This window comes from Eucalyptus grandis, chromosome 6 (genome assembly GCF_016545825.1).
Source record: "Eucalyptus grandis isolate ANBG69807.140 chromosome 6, ASM1654582v1, whole genome shotgun sequence".
Taxonomy (NCBI): domain Eukaryota; kingdom Viridiplantae; phylum Streptophyta; class Magnoliopsida; order Myrtales; family Myrtaceae; genus Eucalyptus; species Eucalyptus grandis.
The window spans coordinates 27257783-27279606 of NC_052617.1; the positions used below are offsets into that span (position 1 = coordinate 27257783).

Here is a 21824-nt window from a genome sequence, read left to right on the forward strand (position 1 = left end):
GAGAAATGAGTCTTTAGCAGGAACAGGGAAAAGTCTTCAACTTCGCCTAAACTAACCTACAAGTGTGAAGTACACTCTGATAGCAAAGTTGCAATGGAAAGTTTAATGGGCTTAATTCCGAGCCCATGGACGGTGCAAGCAATTATAGAAGATACCAAAGTGTTGCTGGCCCAACTTCAAGGAGTCCAAGTATCTTATGTGCCAAGAGAAGCTAACAAGCTTGCCGACTGGGTAGCAAAAGCCTATCGAGACAACCGCCTTCCTCAGAATTGGGTTTTATATCCCCCCCTATCCACTTTCAGTTTTATTATGTAACGATCTCGAACTTAGTCGCAGTTCAGCAATAAATTAGTAATGGTAAGTGCTTAATCGACCAAAAAAAAAAAAAAAACACAATAAAAGGAATAGCATAAAAAGATTCTCGAGAATTTCTATGCTCCAGCATCCAATCCCGAAGCCAATACGACCATTGGATAAAAAGGAATAAATTCAAAATGGTAACAACTCGCAGAGTATAAGGAAATTCAACGACTATAAAATTGTCAAAGCTATAATTGAGGTACAAAAATTACGACGTACAAGAACAATTACTTGTTGATAAGTTCTTTAGATTCGATGGACTGTAGAAGGAGTTTTACAATCATTAGGGAAATTCAATAAGAACATGAAAAAGAGATAGAGATTTCAATAAGTACCAACAATTCTCATGTCAATGAACTCAAAAATCAAATTATTGCCAAGGGAAATACGTTAGTAATTGTAGATGCAATCGAGATTTCGACAGCTTCAAATAAATTACCAAAAATTGAAGAGTTCCAAAGGGAAAAAGCTATTAAAAAAAAAAAACCAATATATACCTTGAACTTTATATTTACTGCAATACATTTATCCTAAACTTTTTCTTGTGACAACAAAAAAAATTCCAAACTTATACCAACATAATACTTTTACCTACTTCAAGGTTCCGTTAGATAATTTTCAGCTAAAATAACGTTGTTTTTATTTCACTTAAGTCACATGGACGCCATGTCAACGTTGTTCTCTTTTTTACATCCATTTAGATAGATTTTTAACGGTTCTAATTAACAGAACTTTAATATAGAGTAAATATATTATACAAGTAAAAATTTGAGATTTTTTCTATATAGAAAAAAAAAATTAGATAAATGCGTTGAAATGAATATAATTTAGAGTTTGTGGTGACTTTGGTATTTTTCCAAATGGGATGAACGGGATCAACCCTGCACAATTTTGAATTTTCGACACCGGCCTGGAAAAGCTTCTCCGGAAAGACACAGAAAAAGCATGCGAGGTTTGTGTGATTCAGGACCTTTGTCACTGAAAAACGACTCCTTTTCTTGGAATTGTTATGGACAAAATGTTTAGGGAATGCTGATCTATGAAACCACGTGCCGACGTTCCTTTTGTTTATTCCGACGTTGATTTGAAAAAAAAGGAGCTCACCTCAGTACTTTCCAGGCAATGAAGGCCGAAACTTTGCTCCTCTCTGTCTTTTTTATTTTATATTCTTGTCCGCCTCTCCTTCAATGGCCAACCAAAAATGGTGGCTGTCTCCGTCTGCTGAGGCTTGCGCCCCACGTTAACCCTTGCCCAAGGCAAAACCCCATTTTTGACCACTTTTCAACACGCGAGTGCACGAATGGCAACACATCGGTAGTGAGTTGGAGCTTCGAGTGAAAATTTCGAGACCTCGGAGGTATAGAAATTGAGACTATAAGTAAGGCCGTAGTTCCTAAAATTGGTGACTTGTGAAGTGGATTCTTAGATATCTAAAAAGGACAACTTTGTAGTGTATCGAATGAATAGCAATAGCAATAAGACCGCTGGCTATGTTGATTCAAATTGCACTAGTGACTTGGATGGGTGCAGGTCTTTTGTAAGATACATAAGTGGTGGTGTTAATTGGAAAGCCTAGGTTGTCTTCGATTGAACTCGGTCCTTGCGCGATGTGTCGACAAAACCAAGGACGTCACGCATGTTCAATCCCGCCCTTGCGCGATGCGTCGTGATCATTTTGGATGGTGTTCTGGTTAAAGTAACGCCAGAAAGGGGTTGGCTTTTCACTTGCTTCTGCTGCCAACTCGTGTTCGAGCCCTACTTGAACGATCGTTTTATCAGCGCGTAATGTTCTCGTGTTTACAATATCCGGTGACGTGTGTTCGTTTGGTTTGTGGATAACGAAAAGACGGGAAAGAATGTTAGCAGGGGAAAATCCCGAAAAATATGATCTTTTTCGAAATCGTGCATGCAGTTTTGAACCTCTACAGTCAAATGTGTTGAGGGGGTGATGGTTTCCTCTGCTTTCTTTTACTCGTGCTTTTTCAACCCGTGTGATCTTTGTTACCGCTCTTCTTTGCATGACAGGTTTCGGGCTGGCTAAGGATGGAGCTAAGCTTGACTTGCGGGAGCATCAGGAAGAGGCCTGCAGATCAGGCGATGAATGATGGTGATATCGACAGGATATATAGATTCGCCATATTGTTGCCTAATGGGACTACCGTGGGAATCGCATTAAGGGAACCCAACCCGACCATGGCCTTCCGAGGTTTCATGCTAATGGCCAAAGAAAGGTACAATCGAGCCAAAGCGCAAGATCCATCACTAAGGTCGAAGCGTCCCATCTAATGGGAGAGTAATGAGTTGCATCTCGAAGATGCAAATGACAACCAGATCAAAAGTCGAATTATTTTCGACAACTTTAAGCCTCACAAGCGCCACATCTTGCGTCTTTGCATGAGTATTGGGCAAAAGTCATATGTTGTTCGCTTGTTGTGTCTTCTTTTAATTTACTGAGAGCGTGCATATTCACTTTAATGGCTGTACTTATTTTACTGTTTGTTTGTATGTAATATCTTTTTCCAATTAGGATGGCTCTGGCAACACAACTGATACTTTTGAGGTTAGTATTTTATTCATTTTCGCACCGTACCCAGCTGTCGATATATTCTCAAGAATGAGTATCACTTGCCTTTTAGGAGTTCTCTTGATGTCCTCGCCAACCGACTCCAGCTCCGACGATGGCAGGTCTTTTAGATTGAACACCATCCAAAACGATCACCCCTTTCTGGTTATGTTGATTCGAATTGCTGACTAAACTCAGTCCTTCAATTGGCGTGTGTAAAGAGTGAGTGTCCATTAGGATATTGGGAGAATAATATAGATGATGAGCATTGTGACCCGATTTTAAAAGTCGAGTCAAGGTCAATTGTTAAATTACATCTTGAATTTGGCTTGGTTTACGGAACCCGATTAGATTAAACTGAAAGGGAAGAACTCTCGGTCACTACATGGCAAAATAAGGGGCTCATGTATTTATGAAAAATTATTTATTTATGGGGTAGGAAATAAGTCTTTGGCTAAGAGGAAATAAAGAAGCGGACGTCGCTTCTTTTTTGAGTAGTGATCGGTCAATAAGGGTTTGAGGAGAGGGACCCACATACATATATTATATATATGGCCTGCGGTGGCAGCATACGTTGTTTTCCTTAATCGAAGAGCTGCGCGGTGAAAACGTTAGAGCCGCTGTACGAGAAACGAAAAACATCGTTCAGGAGTCCTTGTTTATCCGCCGTACGTAAAGCTTTTTCTTTAAGCTTGAAAACCGGAGATTTTGTTTGGTAAGTTTACACCTAATTAAATTAGTTATTTGTAAATATTTTGGATTTAAACTTAAATTTAGGTGGGTGAAATATTCGAACATATCCAAGATTATAATTCTGATTTTTCAATTGTATTGAATTATTTATTGCCGACCCTCTTCTTAACTACATAAATCTCTAATGTCATTTATTTCTTTAGTTCTCTTGCATTAACTTAACAAGAAAAGTGAGTATAAACTAGATATATGGTTCTCAATCAACTAAAGTGGCTTGTTGATAAAGCATAAATATCAACACGTTAATTCATACATAGTTTCTACTTAATTAGTTGAAATTTGAATAATTTTTTTAAAAACTTTTACGTAAATGTAAAAAGTTGCTTTTTGCTTTCCTATTTTAAATAAAAACCAATCATTTTATATATGTATGACAATTGTCTGCCAATGTATGTTACAATGACCCTTCGAATGCAAGAGAGCAAAGGAAAGGTACACCATAAAGTTTTTGGGCCTTGGACTCAATTAGACCTTCGGCGAATGGGAATGATGAATCTCGGGTCAAAATTGCTCAAATAATTTAATTTGTTAAAGATATCTTATAATTCTGTTGGTTCTGGATGTATATTTTTTTTTTATTGTGTATATATTAATTGATAAATATTACGTTAGATTGCCATATCATATGGCAGTGTACTTCTATTGTTACATGTCGAAATATTCTGAAATTTTTCAATTATGTTTTAACCCTGTTCATGGGCATTTTTAGCTGACCTTTGCCACTATGTCCGTTCTTCGCCGCTCCCGTACTCCCGTATTATATAGCCTCCCTTCTCTCCTTCATGGAAGAAGGCGCATGAAAACACAGAACGTAGACATCCAGTGATTCCCCCGAAAAAAAATGGATCCTTTCGATTCATCAAAGCAGGTGCTTCAAAACTTCCTCTCGCACTCCTCCACTCTGATGTATTCAGGGGGCGATTTTCTGCTCAACACCACGTTTTTACGTGGCTTCTCTGGTTCTCTTCATTTGGTTTTGTTACTTGGAATCCTGGTTTCATGGGCGGGCAAGAAAATATGGGCACAACGAAATGGTGTAGGCTCCGAACAAAGCCGCAGAAGAAGCAGAATTTGGTACTATAAGCCCACTCTGTTTTGCTGTTTAGGCTTATCTGTGTTTAATATGGTTTTGTGTGCGGCGAACTACTTTTATTGGTATGCAAATGATTGGTCGGAAGAGAAACTGGTTTCTCTTTTGGATTTAGCACTGAAGTCTCTCGCTTGGGGAGCTCTAGGTGTTCGTTTGTACGGCCAAAGCTCATATTTTGGAGTATCAAAGCTCCCTCTTTCGTTGAGAGTCTGGTGGGGTTCCTACTTGTCCATTGCATGTTATTGCCTCGTCATTGACGTTGTTCTGTATGGAAAGTGTGTTCCGGTGCGAACCCTGTATTCCATTTCTGACGTTGTCTCTGTTGTCACCGGTTTCTTCTGCTGTTATGTGGGGTTCTTTGGTAAGATTGAGATTGATGATTGTCTGCTCGAAGCGCTTTTAAATGGTAACTCGGTTACAAGCAATGCCAAATTAAGCAGAAGTCCAGGAGGTGAAACTGTGACCCCGTATTCTAAAGCGGGATTACTGAGTATAATTAGTTTCTCGTGGCTGAGTCCTTTAATGGCTGTCGGGAATGAGAAAACACTGGACCTAGAGGATGTCCCTCAACTTGCTCCACGGGATAGGATAGCAGGGGCAACGCTAGGTTTCAAGGAAAAGCTCAAGCCAGATGCTGGTTCCAGTAATGGAGTGACAGCGTTTAGGCTGGTGAAGGCTTTGATCATGTCCGAATGGAAAGAAGTAATTTCCACTGCTGTGTTTGAGCTTCTTATAACCCTAGCTTCTTAGGTTGGTCCATACCTTATGGAAACTTTTGTTCAATTCCTAAACGGGCAACGCAAATTTGAAAGTAAAGGCTACCTTCTTGTTTCAGCGTTTTTGGTTGCACAGCTTGTCGAGTGCCTTTCCTTTCGGCAGATGATATTTAGGCTAGATCTTGTTGGGATTAGGACTCGCTCATTGCTGGTTGCACTAATATATGACAAGGGATTAAACCTTTCATGCCAGTCTAAACAGGGGCATACTAGTGGGGAAATCATTAATATCATGTCTGTAGATGCCGAGAGAATTGGTGATTCTTGCTGGTGCATGCACGATCCTTGGCTAGTACTTGTACAAGTTGGGTTAGCCTTAGCGATTCTGTATAAAAATCTTGGGCTTGCGGCTATTGCAGCTTTTGTGGCCTCTGTGCTTGTTATGTTAGCTAATATTCCTTTGAGCAAGCTCCAGGAGAAAATTGATGAAAAGTTTATGGAATCAAAGGACAAAAGGATGAAGGCAACTTCCGAGATCTTGCGAAACATGAAGATTTTAAAGCTTCAGGCATGGGAGATGACGTTTTTGTCCAAGATTAATGAACTGAGGAATATTGAGACGGGGTGGTTGAAATTTTTTTTTTACACTGAAGCAATGACCTCTTTTGTCTTCTGGGGTGCCCCGACATTTGTTTCCGTGACTACATTTGGTACATGCATGTTATTGGGGATCCCACTATCGTCAGGGAAGATCTTATCTGCGATCGCAACATTCAGCGTCCTCCAAGATCCCATCTATGAATTACCAGTTGTATTATCCGTGATAGCTCAGACTAAGGTCTCACTTGACAGAGTAGCATCATTCCTGCGCCTTGAGGATCTCCAGAATGACGTCATTGAAAAGCTTCCTCAGGGCACAACTGATACGGCAGTCGAGATCATTGAGGGGAATTTCACGTGGGACTTGTCTTCCTCTGAACCCACATTAAAGGACATAAACTTGAAGGTCATCAATGGCATGAAAGTTGCAGTCTGCGGTACTGTGGGTTCAGGAAAATCGAGCTTACTTTCTTGCCTCCTGGGAGAATTGTCGAAGATATCGGGAGCCCTCAAATTATGTGGCAGTAAGGCTTATGTTGCTCAGTCTCCGTGGATACAGAGTGGCAAGATTGTGGACAACATTTTATTCGGCAAGGAGATGAACCGTGAGAGATATGAAAGTATCCTCGAAGCCTGCTGTCTGATGAAGGAATTGGAGATTCTCCCATTTGGCGATCAAACAATTATAGGCGAGAGAGGGATAAATCTGAGTGGTGGACAGAAGCAAAGAGTGCAGATTGCCCGTGCAATTTATCGAGATGCAGACATTTATCTACTTGATGACCCTTTTAGTGCTGTCGATGCGCATACAGGATCTCATCTGTTTAAGGTTAATTGCTTTTTCCTACGTTTCTGATTATGCACTTACCGCCCCTTATTTTCTTTACATTGCCAATTATGAAGCGCAGGCTTCTTGATGGAAAAACAAGTTTGAAATAAATAATTTTAGATGCTAACATTTTCTGTGCAAGTCTTGGATTTGAGTTATTTTCTCGATTTCATTCTTCCTCTCATGAAGATTACTAACTGAGTCTTTAATGTGATAGGAATGTTTGCTAGGACTTTTAAGTTTGAAAACAGTGATCTACGTTACTCATCAAGTAGAGTTTCTACAGACAGCTGATCTAATCGTGGTGAGTAATTACTGACCTATGAATTGGTTTTCCTTGGAGTCACTCGTTAAGTGGTAATACGTATGTTTGCTAGGTCATGAGAGATGGAAAGATCACAGAATCTGGAACATACAGCGAGATTCTTCACCTCGGAGCAGATTTCACAGAGCTAGTTGGTGCACATGAGGAAGCTTTAGCCAGGCTTGGTTCCCACCAAGCTGGGCCAGATTCTGAAGCATCTGGTATCAACAATGAAGAAAGTCGAACGGAAAATACTGTGGAGAAGGAAGAAAACAGAAATGTTCAAGATGGTGAAGTAAGGGTAAAAGGGCAGCTTGTTCAAGAAGAAGAGAGGAGAGAGGTAGAGTCGGTTTTCTGGTGCACTGGAAGTACCTGACGGCGGCATATGGAGGAGCTCTCGTGCCTTTCATATTACTGGCCCAGTTTCTATTCATGCTCCTTCAGATGGGAAGCAATTACTGGATGGCATGGGCGACCCCAGTGTCGGAGGACGTGGAACCTGCTGTCCCGGGATCAACACTGATACTTGTTTACGTGGCTTTGGCTGTTGGAAGCGCCTTATGTATTCTTTTCAGGTCTTCACTTTTGGCAACTGCTGGCTACAAGACAGCTACGATACTCTTTAATAAGTTGCATCTCGCAATATTTCGGGCCCCCATGTCATTCTTTGATGCCACTCCAAGTGGACGAATCCTAAGTAGGGTGAATCCTAATATGGAACATCACTCGAATAGTTCAAAGAGATTTATCTCTGAACACATAGTGAAGACAGATTGTGCTTTTGTCGATTCATGTCTTGTTTATTACAACTACAATTTCTTTCCTGTACGAGTCATGGATTGCATTGTGACGCGATGCTTCCTTTCAGGTCTCAAAAGACCAGAGTGCTGTGGATTTGGACATTCCATTTATAGTCGCAGAATTTGCCTTCTCAATGATCCGGCTACTGGGAATTATCATTTTGATAACTCAGGTTGCATGGCAAGTTCTTATAATTTTCATCCCTGTGATTGCAACCTGTGTCTGGTATCAGCAATATTACATGCCATCTGCTAGAGAACTGGCACGGTTGATGAGTGTGAGCGAAGCTCCAGTGATCCAGCACTTTGCTGAAACAATTTCAGGATCGACCACTATTCGTGGCTTTGATCAAGAATCAAGATTTCGGGACACAATTATGGAGCTTTCCGATGCATATTCTCGGTACATGTTCCATGTTGATGGGGCAATGGAATGGCTTCGCTTTCGCTTGGATATGCTATCCACGGTCACATTTGGAATCTCTTTGATCTTCTTGACCTCTATTCCTGAGGGATTCATCGACCCAGGTAACAACGTCCTGCCTGAGATCTTCTAAATGGTGCCCTCTCTGTATCGATGAATATGTTAGTCATCTAACCTCCTGTTCTTCTCTCTGAAGCAATCGCGGGCTTAGCTGTGACGTACGTACTTAATTTGAACACGATACAAGAAATAGTTATTTTTAGTTTGTGTAATATGGAGAACATAATTATATCGGTTGAAAGGATAATTCAATACGCTGGCATCTCAAGTGAGCCCCTCTTACAATAGAGGATGATTGCCCCTGTCCTTCATGGCCAACATGTGGAGAGATCGCCATTTCCGATCTGCAGGTGCTAGGAAAACTTTATGTTATGCCGAAACAATGTGTCAGCATGTTTTGTCCAGTCATTAGGACATAATTGACCTTTCTGACAATTTGGGCGGAATGCCAGGTCCAGTATGCTCCACACTTGCCGCTTGTTCTGCGAGGCATCACGTGCACTTTTCCTGGAGGGATGAAAACAGGCATCGTGGGGAGAACGGGCAGTGGCAAATCGACTCTCATGCAAGCACTTTTCCGCATAGTAGAACCTTGTGCAGGTCAAATCCTGATAGATGGCATTAATATCTCCTCAATTGGGCTGCACGATCTGAGGTCGAGATTAAGCATCATCCCTCAAGATCCAACCATGTTTGAGGGTACCGTGCGAAGCAATCTAGACCCTCTTGAGGAGTACTCTGATGAGCAGATTTGGGAGGTGCATTCATTTCTTTTCACGATTGAAGTTCCTTCTCTAGCTTATATAATGTGGAACTATAATCAGCTGATCCATCCTGCAATTGTAGGCATTGGATGAGTGCCAACTGGGGGATGAAGTCAGGAAGAAAGAAGGGAAACTGGATGCAGCAGGTTATCTTCTGTACCCTTTCACTTGACCATCCAAGAAGTGTTTTAACACATTCTAGGACGGAATTTGTCTCATCTCTTGCTCTATTATCTTTGACCTGCAGTTACTGAGAATGGTGAGAACTGGAGCATGGGACAGAGGCAGCTTGTGTGCCTCGGTCGTGTGCTGCTCAAGAAAAGCAAGATCTCGGTACTTGACGAAGCTACTGCGTCCGTTGACACAGCCACTGATAATCTGATTCAGCAAACGCTGAGGCATCACTTCTCGGACTGTACTGTTATGACCTTTGCACATCGGATCACCTCAGTTCTTGATAGCAACATGGTTCTTCTTCTAGATCACGGTATGTAGTTTTCAACACGATCTCATCTCAGCCTTCTCATTCAGCTTATGCTTCATCATTCTCTTTTCTTTTTTTTTTTTCACCACTCTCTCTCTCTCTCTCTCTCTCTCTCTCAAATCATGTCCAGGCCTTGTTGCTGAATGTGATTCTCCAAGAAGATTGCTGGACAACAAATCCTCATCGTTCACGCAGCTTGTAGCAGAGTATGCAACGAGGTCTAAGTACGGTTTTGGAAATTGATGAACCACCTACTTCAAGTTGATCAAGAACTGCTACTTCTAAAGATGAGAGGAGGTGTCAGAGTAATTCGTCCAGCCACGTCATTGCCAGTAGCTCCATATTGGCTTAAACATAATCTGATGCAATTAAACATGGACCACAAAGTTGATAACTCTTTCTTCAGAAAACGAAACATATTGTTGCAATACTTATCATCCAAATGCTGGAAAATTCTCATCTATAGGAATTAACATGCTTTGCGCATTCCGTTTGCATCATTCTACTTTGAACATCATATGGCATATGCAGCGCATAACGTCGTCATCCCTCACTTCCACCCAAATTGCCTTCAATCGGCCTTATCCAGATTCATGTAATTCAATCCTACAGAACACATATGTCCATTAGGTCCCCCAAACTCCCCATAACTACCAACCCTTCCATGATCACCCACTATAGTTTTGCAAGAATATAATGTTAGTAAAAAGCTCAAGGTTAAGATTCTAAAAATTGTTTTATTCTGACAGAGAAGCAGTTGTTTGTTAAAAAAAAAAAAAAAAAACAAACTCACTCCCTTAAACTGCTCCGCATTCACCGTTATCATTATTGGGCCGCCATCATCGATTGGAGATCGCTCATTGATCAACAGTAGTGCAGCTGGTCACTGAAGCTGCCCATGGCCGCCGCCCAACGCAGCGCCTCGAAACACCTGTTGCTAGACTCGAAAAACATCCCACCTACCGCCTGCCGATTACCGCCGCGCTTGAAGACAACCACCATGGAATCAAGCACCACCTTCACCACAATCAGATTCGGCCCCCACAGCCAACTTCACAGTTGACTGCCACCGAACTCATCCTACCACCACAGCTAGCACCATAAGACGCGGCCGCCATCGCCAAACTCCCCCACCACCATCACCAGATCGGGTCGCCACCGCCACCACCATGCTCGCGGCCACGGCAGCTGGAGCTTCGTTGAGCTAGTGGCCACGGCTGCTCAAGCTTCGTCGAGCTTGGGACCAGGGTCGCTTGAGCTTCGTCGAATTCGATAAATCACGAACCAAGCAATGGCCAGTATCAGAAAATCGAGCGCATCTTCTCCTACATATATCACATATCTATCCAGTAATGGAAGAATCAACAAATAACAGGTTAGAGAAAGTTACTGGAGACGGACGCAAGCAAGATTTGTTCCCCCTGTTCTTCGTGTCCCTTTCTCTTCCCATTTTCTTTTTTTTCTTATTTTCTTTTTTCTTTTTTCAGTTTTCAGCTTCCTATTTTTTTAAATTTTTGAGCTATTTTTTAATGCAATGCCTCGTGGGCGCCATGTGTCTCCAAATTATAATAAATTCCGGGTCATCTTTTTTCTGTCCATCAATTTTGCCGGAGTTAAAAGAGGAACTCAATTGCCTTTTTTTTTCAAAATATACTACTTAATTGCACTTTCACTACAAATTAAATGTATTAGAGAAATCTCGCATTGAATAGTTTGTGTGGTTTGAAGCCGCTAATGTGTATTAGTTGATCCATAAGTCATTGGCTTTAGTGTTGAAGTAAAGATTAGTCCAATTGAATATGTATGTATTTTTTTTATTAATAATTGGATATGTTTGTTGATTGGTTCAGATTTTGACTCTCTCTTGAATATCTCCCCAACTAAAGATATTGGACTTCTAATTATCGGCCCAACATTTTCCTTGCGAATGCTTTATCTAACTCATAGAACGTTGATCAGCTTGCCTATACTTATAGGAAAACTCTTGTACAATCACAAGGCACCTTTCCCTATGGACGGTTAAGAGAAGGAAACTGTCTTATGGGCAATTTAGCAGGACCCTGAACTCCCAATTCACCACTTATTCCCACCGATCATATAGTCAACGGTCAACTCAAGAAACCTCCTTTCTCTCATCCATGGGAGGCGTATAGCTCCCACCCACTTGACAGAAATCCCAAGGAGCTTACCGAGAATGGAGCTTTTCGATTCACCAAAGCAGGTTCTAGAAATCTTTTTCTCGAACTTCTCCACTCTGATGTCTTCAGGTGGCGGTTTTCTGCTCAAGACCACGTTTTTAGGGGGTTCTCCTGGTTCTTTGCACTTGATTTTGTTGCTTGGGCTCTTGATTTTATGGGCGTGCAAGAGGCTTGTCCGTATTTAGTCTGGTCTTGTGTGTGACAAATTACTTTTACTGGTATAGAAATGATTGGTTGGAAGAGAAATTGGTGTGTCTGTTGGATTTAGCGCTGAAAACTATTGCTTGGGGAGCTCGGATGTTTATTTATATGGCCAAAGCTCCAATTTTGGACAAGTTTCCCTCTTCTATTGAGAGTTTGGTGGGGTTTCTACTTATCTATCTCGTGTTATATCCTAGTCATAGACATTGTTCTGTCTGCCAAGCATGCTCCAGTGCAAACTTGGTATATTATTTCTGATATAGTTACTGTTGTCACCAGTTTATTCTGTTGTTATGTGGGGTTCTTCGGTAAAATTGAGATCGATGACAATCTCCTCAAAGAACCCCCTTTAAATGGTGATCCAGTTACAGTTGGTGCAGAACTGAATAAGTGCCGAGGAGGTGAAACTGCGAGCCCTTACTCAAAAGCGGGTTTGTTTAACATTATAACCTTCTCGTGGCCGAGTCCTCTAATTGCTTTAGGGAATAAGAAAGCATTGGACCTGGAGGATATTCCTCAACTTTATTCTCGAGACAGTTTAGTTGGCACGCTACCTGATTTCAAGAAAAGGCTTCAGCCGGCTGTTGGTTCAAGCACTGGAATGACTTCATTTGGGCTGGCGAAGGCTTTGATTTTTTCTGGATCCAACCATGTTTGAGGGTACCGTGCAAAGCAACCTTGACCCTCTTGAGGAATACACTGAAGATCAGATTTGGGAGGTCGGTTCATTTTCTTCCCCAGTTTGATTACAAAATTTCTGTGAATAGAAGTTCTTTTGTAGCTCATGCAACATAAACCATAGTCAGCAAAAGCTAATCCATCCTGAAATTCTAGGCATTGGATAAGTGCCAACTCGGGGAGGAAGTGAGGAAGAAAGAAGGGAAACTGGATTCGCAAGGTTCTTTCAGGACCTTTTCTTCAACTGTACTTGTTTGTGCTTCTATTACCGGCAGAAATTCTGCAGCAATTCAGAATTCAAATTGTAGAAAATTAAAATTGAAATTTCTTTTCTGCCATATTCCAGAATTGTACTTGTTTTTAGCTCGCTCATGAGACGCTTGACCTACAGTTGCAGAGAATGGAGAGAACTGGAGCATAGGACAGAGGCAGCTCGTGTGTCTCGGTCGTGTCCTGCTCAAGAAAAGCAAGATTTTGGTACTAGATGAAGCCACTGCTTCCATCGATACAGCCACCAATAATGTGATTCAGCAAACTTTGAGGCATCACTTCGCCGACTGTACGGTTAATACCATTGCACATCGGATCACTTCTGTTCTCGACAGCGACATCATTTTTCTTCTAGACCATGGTTAGTATTTCATGACACGATCTCATCTCGGCCTTGCATGTTTGGCTCATGCTTCATCAATATCTCTCTCACTTTGAATCTGTGTCCAGGCCTTGTTGCTGAATATGACTCTCTGAAAAGATTGCTAGACAAGGAATCCTCGTTCGCGCAGCTCGCAGCAGAGCACGCAACGAGGTAGCGTTCAGTTTCAGCAGCTAAAACGATGTGAATTTTGTATTTCTCCAGACAAAGATGAGATTTCAAAAAACTAAGTTGTATTGAATAGACATTTCGATATCTGTAAGTATGTTTCTTTTGATTAACTAATTAAAAGTTTCACTACAACAAACTGAATCAACTGAATATTTCCAATTAAGTCATACTAGTTATTGCTCCAAAATAAGTATATGTCTTGCATCACGAAAGATAGAATGAGTGCATCTTAAAAGCAGAAAATTAGATTAAATGAATATAAATACTTTATGTTTTGAATAAGGTATTATCTTAAATTTTTATATGAAGGTATACTGCAAGTTTAAGATAAATATTAACTCCTTCAACTAAAAAATACAGCAGTCTAAATTAACTAAAAAGAATTCAATTTATAAATCATCTTAATTATTGATCCAAAGTAAGTGGATTTGTTGCATCACAATAGATATACTTAAAATAAGTGCATTTGAAAAGCAGAAAATTAAACTAAATAAAATGTAAGTATGTTATTTTTTCAATAAAGTATTACCTTAATTTTCGTTATTTTAAAGATGTAATGCCAGTTTAAGATACATAGTGTTTCGATTGTAAGCTTGAGGTGACGGGGTTCTTGTTCTGTTTAATTGATAAAGTATATCTCAATAAGCTATCCTTATTAAAATTTTATTATTTTTTATTCAAGTAGCAATAAAAATAATTTATGTGTCAACTTATAGAATTTAACTACTCGAATAAAGCAACTATATCTGTGACATCCTGATTTCAACCATGTCTCGATAATGTGAATTGAGATTTTCATCGACACACTTATAGTCTTTTTCTCTGAGCTGATCACTCACGAGATAACTAATATATCAGGTGAAGCTGTTAAGGAATATAAACGTGACTAACTTGAAAATTCGATCAGAAACCAACTGCTCAACCGTACTAATCTGCAAGAGTTAATACGGCATCATTAAAATCAATTAGAGACTGGAAATATGTCAATTCGACAGAGGCATGTAATTAAATTGTGGGTGATTCCACCTGATTGCAAAATTTATGTCGAACAGCACTAAATCGATTTTTCTGCCGATTTTGTACCCTATGCCCGTAATTGAAATTTTGAGATTTTTACAACAACCGAGAGTTACTTATGAGTCGGAGATGCACGATGTGAATCGAAAATAATCGATCACGGGTCAAACACGTTAAAAATTCCTAAAAGCTACCCGATAAGTTAGGTCACGCTAAAATCACGTACGTTTGAAATTAACCACGAAATCGAATCCGGTTTCAGGAATCGAAAGTTCTGGCATGTCACGATTTATTTTTAAGATGTCGACTCATCCTTTGAAGAAATTTCGACAAGCTTGGAATGTTTGGCGAAAAATCAAAATTCAGCAAAATTGATTCAAGAAATTCGGAGGGCCACCTTGGTGTGAATTTGGCATTCAAGTTGGATTGTTTGGTGATGGAAAAGGTGGAAATTCGTTTGGGCTTCCTCCTCAGCAACTTGACCATCAATTGGAGGTTATTTGGAGTTAAATTGAATTGAATTGGTGAGGGAAATACTTGAAATTTGTAGGCTAGGGGGCTGCAACATTTGGCCATCACCTTGGCTTGTTGGAGAAGTTTGAGAAGGGAAATGGCTGCTGGATAGGGGCTAAAGACTTTGGGGGCTAATACTCAAGTGTTTTGAGATATTTTGGGTGGACTTTGGAAGCCCTTTGTCCCCTCCTTCCCTAGTAGTAGCTTCTTCTTCTTATTCCTCAGTTTCTTCTTCATTTCCTCCAGCTGAAACATTCATTTCCAAAGCAGCAAGACAACCACCGGCCCCTCCATCCTTACTGCTTCGTCCGCCAGCCACTACACCACTGTTCGAGCCTGCCGTCACCCTAGTAGCCAATCGCCAGTAGTCCCGAGCCCGTGTGTCCAAAAGGCCAGTGATGTCGTCCGGCTCGCTAGCCGTCTATGTGCCATCCCTGCTGTTCCGTCGACCAAGCTGCCCGTTCGCCTACAAGCCACCGGCGTCGCTCCAACTTGTTCCCGTTGCCACCTGGTCCTGTCACGCCCCGAACCTTGAGCACATGCCCATCCCTCTCTAATCGATAAAATTTTGCGACTTCCCAAGACGAGTCGCTGACCCTTTCATTTTATTGTGCATGCGTAAGTGAAAATAAATCCCCTAACAGTAATTATCTCGAGATAGAAAAGCAGGACAACATATTCACAAACAAACATGCTTTTATATATATACTGAGTCATGTACAAAAGGCTAAGGTCAAAAGACTACAAAAGACTAGTCTTCCAAAAAGAAGCGATCCTAACTAACCTACGATTCCGTTCACCTCCTCTCAGCTCTAAGTCCTCCACTCGACAACCCTGAAAATGGTTATATAATAACCAGTGAGACAATGTCTCAATAAGTCCATGCTCTAAACCCCGATTAGGAGGGAAATACACCTAGAAGCACCCTAATCATGCAACCATACAATCACAGAGCCTTACCATGGCCTCAGATCCACCTTGCAAGTCAGTACAATTTATAACTCAGACAACATGAAAGCATGAACAACAACCAAGCTTAATTAACTAGAACGTCATATTGAAATTCTCAAGTAAGCACAGGAATCCTGATTATAGGGCCAAATATTCAACTCAATTAAACATGCATTCCTAGTTTTGATCTCGGCATATAGCACGGCCTACTCTCTGTTTGACGGTCTTCTAGCATTGCCAAGCATCGTCTCACCCCATTGAACACGGCACGTCTTTTTATCAAATGGCTTTCTCGAAAGAGCATAGGGTCCAGAATCTACTGCGACCGGCTTCCCGTTTTTCAGGGGGTATCCCAAATAAGGATAACATCCAGCTTAACAGCCCCGGACGATTTCTCTTAACCATCACACAATCACTCAAATATGGCCTAGGGTACCGTGCATTGCACTCAAATACTTTAATTAAAATGGTGAACCTAGCATTTTTCTTCGTATTAGAAATACGCTTGAAAATATTCGTGTATGGGTACACGATCAACTTGACCCAGAAAAATTGACATTCTTTCTTTTTAAAATCCCACTATTTTATATAGTACTTAAAGCCATTTTCGATGTCAAAATCCAACACCTAGGATTTTCTGAACAAATACTGGAAATTCACAAATTTTTTGAATTAAATACCAAAAATCAAATTAGCATTCAATTTGCATAATTAGCACTCAATTGTAGAAATTAACCACACCATTGAAAGTAGCACAAAATTCCGGTCACCGACTATCCCAGCCTAATTTTTGGAAAAATAATTAATAAATAATTAAATTCGAAATTTAATTAATTAATTCAATTTGATTTCTAAAAATACTAACCTAGGCCAAAATTATTAAATTAAATATCAATACAGACTCGGAAAATTCCCAAACCCTTCTAGAAAAATAATGCAATTTATCTAGGCCTTGTCTAAACCATGCTAACCGTCTAACATGCTTAATTAAATAATTAAATTTCTAATTTAATCTAACTAACCACCTAATTCCTAATTAAATAAATCTAAACACCCCTTAAACGCCATTAGCCTACTAAGAAGAGTTTAGAGTATAAACTCACCGGTTAATTGCGGAAACCGATTCACCTCGACGACGGTGCGACGGCGGCCAAATTCTGAATTTTCGGCGGCGTCGGCAGACACTCGGACTGGGCCTAAACGGGCCCAACAAATCTCAGCCCAACCTAAGATTTCCTTTTGAATTGGACCAGGCCCGAAGCGAGCTAACTTCGCGGGCTTGGGCTGCTGAACTAGGCTTGGCTTCACGGGCTTCGAATGGGCTGAGCTTGATGGACTTTATGTGGCACCCCGAACCCTTCGTAGGTCGCCACAAGCGCCAATGTTACACCTTATTACCTTTCTTCTTAGAAGAAGAAGCGTCGTAATTCATAGACACATTTTTTTTTAAACGGTCCCAGCGTGACTCATTAGCGGAAGCAAATTAAATCATCACCATCTCTCCCCCTACCAACCATGATACAAATACACACCACTAATCATCATGATTTTATAGACAAGCCATGACACTTTATTTACATATATTTTCAAGATGGGACTTCTTTGGGTCAATACATCAAAAGGAAAAACCAGGACTCAGCCACGTCCGGCCTAAAACCCCAAAAAGAACCCTCGACCCTCTACATCTCACGTGCACAACTCCCATCATCAGTGTCAACTAACTATCCCAAAAAGATCCAGCTCCTACTCGTCACGCACGAACCTCACACCCAATCCGGTGCATCAGGGTGGTGGTGGCAACATCCCTCTCATCACCCCGTCGCGACGAATGTGGACAAAGACAAACTCCTGGATAATCGGGCCCCTAGCTAGGCCTATGCCGTACATGACAAAACAACGCACTCATATATACATCAATCCAGGCACAGAAGGACAGCTAAACTCCTCGCACTCAACCTCGACATCGGATGGTAGACGCAGTAAAAAAATACCCGCATGACGGCGGGGAGCGGCATCTTTGCTAATCTAAAATGTTGGTCCCCAAAAGGGTGAGTACAACCACTCGGCGGTAAATGAATCCAATAACCACTCAATGCATCATACAAGTCATACATGCATTTTAGGCATTACTTACCTTGAAGCCATGCGCATACTATCATGCATCATCATCACAATCATAACACATACATGTGTATCATCATGTCATACTCATATAGTTGTCATCATGACATTATTATATTACACATATGTCATCATCATCATACCATACATGTCATCATCATCATATCATACACATATCGTCGTCATCATGACATCATGACATCACACATGTCATCATGCCTTATCATATATCATCATCATCATCATCATCATCATCATGCATATCATCATGCCATATCATATATCATCATCATCATCATCATCATGCATATCATCATGCCATATCATATATCATCATCATCATCATCATCATGCCATATCATATATCATCATCATCATCATCATCATGCATATCATCATGCCATGTCATATATCATCATCATCATCATCATCATCATCATCATCATCATCATCATCATCATCATCAAGACCTCATCACACATACTACATGGTGCAATTATTTATAAAATAAAATTCATGGAATTTATGCCAATTAAAATAATCCATTTATCATGCCCCTTTTTATTTTTTATTTATTTAAATTCCAGCTTGTGCCATTTTCAAAAATATTAAATTTAATTATTTATATAATCTCAAAAATCATAAAATTAAGGCAAGTGATAAACAAGACAATAGGATGATGACTTCATGTAAAATACATGGCCAAATAAAATTACACATAATTCCATAAATCACACAAAACAGCATATAATTTTCGGATGAAATCAGAATGCACAGTTTCCGAAGAAATTCGATTAAAATATCCATAAGACCTCCAAAAATTACGAAATTTTACCAAGTTATATTCAATACATTAAAGTACATTTTTCATGAAGACTTCCAAGTCAGATTCTTTTTAGATAAATTTCTACAGTCTCACGAAGCTTCTGGATCCAACACCGAATCGTCCAGTACATGCTTCTCCGAAATACTGCGTTTTCACCTACCTATTCTTCTTCTTTTACTCTGAAATTTGGATATGTTCTACATCAAGATGTTCTCTACAAGTTTCGTGAAGAGATCCAAGTCATATATCCAGAGTACAGTCGACATTTAGGTCCATGAAGTCTCGGGTGTCCTGTAATACATCTCCAGAATTACCGTCTTCAAGATCTAGTCGATTTACTAGGTTATACTTGTTCATTTCACTTTAAATTTGAGTATGTTTTAATTTAATATGTCCCCTACAACTTTCATGAAGAAATCTAAGAGATATTCTTAGCACAAATCAACATGCAACCACAAATCCATCAAAAGGTCAATGAAATCTTTCCAGATCTGAGGTCTCCGTAGGATGAGAGTTTAACCCCTCAAATCTCCATCATTTTCCACCAAATTTTAGTATGTTGTATTTTAAGATGTTAGCTACAACTTTCATGAATATATCAAAGCCAAAATCGGACTTTAAACATGCATGCAAGCTCACACAACATTCTGACTCGAGCGGATTCAAACGAAAACAGCAACCTTGCTCAAGAACAAGTCATCCAAGCTTCGGTTTTTCCTCTCCTAATCACCCAAAATTCGACGTACATGTAACACACACACATGCAAGAGCAGCTAGAGGACCCCAACTTGCCTCTAGACCAGACGGACGACGGCACACAGCGGCGAGCACGGCGGCACACGGCGGACAGACGACGAGCGACAGCGACTCCCTCCTCTCGGCTTCTCCTCTCTCGGCCACTCTCTCCCTCTCTCTCTCGCACAATCTCTCTCTCTCTTTGGGCGAATGGCTAACCGGCCACCTCTCTCTCTCTTCTTCCCTTTTATTCCCCCCTAAACCTCATCATTAGTAATCATCACATGCCACTTAAATGAACCAATGCATAGAGGCTCTTCTTGCCACTTGGCAAGACCCATGCATGGCCCGACCACCTTCTTCTTGGGCCTCAATGGGCCGGCGACAGCCCCTTCGTGGGCTCCTATTGGGCCGACTAGCTTGGCCCAATAAAGCTTAGGCCAATGGGCCTAAGGCCCATCCTAATAAAATTTAAATTTTCCCCTTTTCATAATTTCTTCTATAAATTTTAAATTTTAAATTCCACATGGCTTAAGTCTTGTGACATTTTATTTAATTCATAAGGTGCATGGCCAAGCATAGATTATCATTATTAATCTATCAAATTTAAAATCTCATGAACATAAGCACAAATCACCTAATCTTAAAAAGAGACTAATGGCTAAAGCATAAACCATAGGTAATTTCATTACCTAATTAGAGGCTTTAACACACCTTATAACTTGACTTTGAATTTTTGGGATGCCACACTTTACTAGGGTGAATTCTTGGGTTGAAACTTACGGTCACAGCTGGGCTTGAAGATGAATTCGTGGGCCTGCGGTTGTGGGCCAAAGACTAAAGCTCACGGAAAAATTCATGGAGATGCTGGACTTCGGCTTCGTTGGTGTGTGGACGACACTGCTGGCAGGAGCTTCTTCGGTTGATGCTGCTGCTTCGCTAGCAGCTGAAGAAGACCAAAGCTGCTGGAGGTGGGCCAAACGTTGGGCCGAGCTGCTACAAACTGAAGTTACAACGGAGGAGATGGCGAGACATGGACGAAGATGCTGGACAAGGAAGCAGTCATTGTTCGTGGTGTGAAAGCTAGTATGAGCACCTAGAGGGGGTGAATAGGTGCAGAAACAATTTTGCGAGATATGTGCAGTGCTAATCAACAATAGATTATGAAAAGGAAATTCTCTCTTGTAAACAAAACGAGTTACGATCAAAGTAAAAGAGTGTAAAGAAGAGAATATGAACACAGAGATTATAGTGGCTCGGCTTAATTCAAGCCTACGTCCACTCTTCCGCACTGACAGCCCACTAGCTGGATTTCACTATGAACAAAAGAGTTGTTATAGTTAGGCTCTTCCTTGATTCCACAGTGTAGAGACTCTACTACACTTCCTCAAGGTCTCTCAATGATATAAACTCTCTTTTGTGTACAAGATTTCGCTCAACAGTTTAATTGACTAAGAACAAGGAGCTTCAGACTTTGGAATTCTTCTATCGCGCACACACTTGAACAATTGGAACGTCTTCCTTATATACTCCTTTATGCCATCATACCCATTGGCACTTACCAAAGGAATTCTTCCAATCTACCCGTTGGACAGAATCAATTAGGAAGATCTTTGAGCTATTTAAGGAACATGACGATAGCCCATCAATCTCGCCGCCCATACAATCAAGATCTTGATTTTCATAAGTAGAACATTCCAAGTATACTTCGCCAATTAACGGATCCACGATTCCCAAATCAATCTTGATTAGAATAAAGGATTCCAACATGCTATATCCAGCCAAGAGATCTTCTCCAGTCGATAAAGTCAAATCCTTGACGAAACAACTAGTTCTGGATAAGTCTTCTTCGACGGACTAGAAACTGTTAATGAGGATAGACTTTGAGTCTTGAGTTTGGCAGTCCGGAGGTCTTCAGATTTTGATGGAAGAGTCTACAAGTCTTCAGACTAGACTGATGGAAACGTTTTGTCAGCTTTAAAACACTCAAGGAAGTTTTCTCCAACAATCTCCC

General features: G+C 40.6%; 1 pseudogene; it reads left to right on the plus strand.

Annotated features, from left to right (window-relative positions):
• Positions 1-4517: 4517 nt before the first annotated feature.
• The window catches only part of LOC104451780, a 29511-nt pseudogene continuing 12204 nt past the window's right edge, over positions 4518-21824 (plus strand).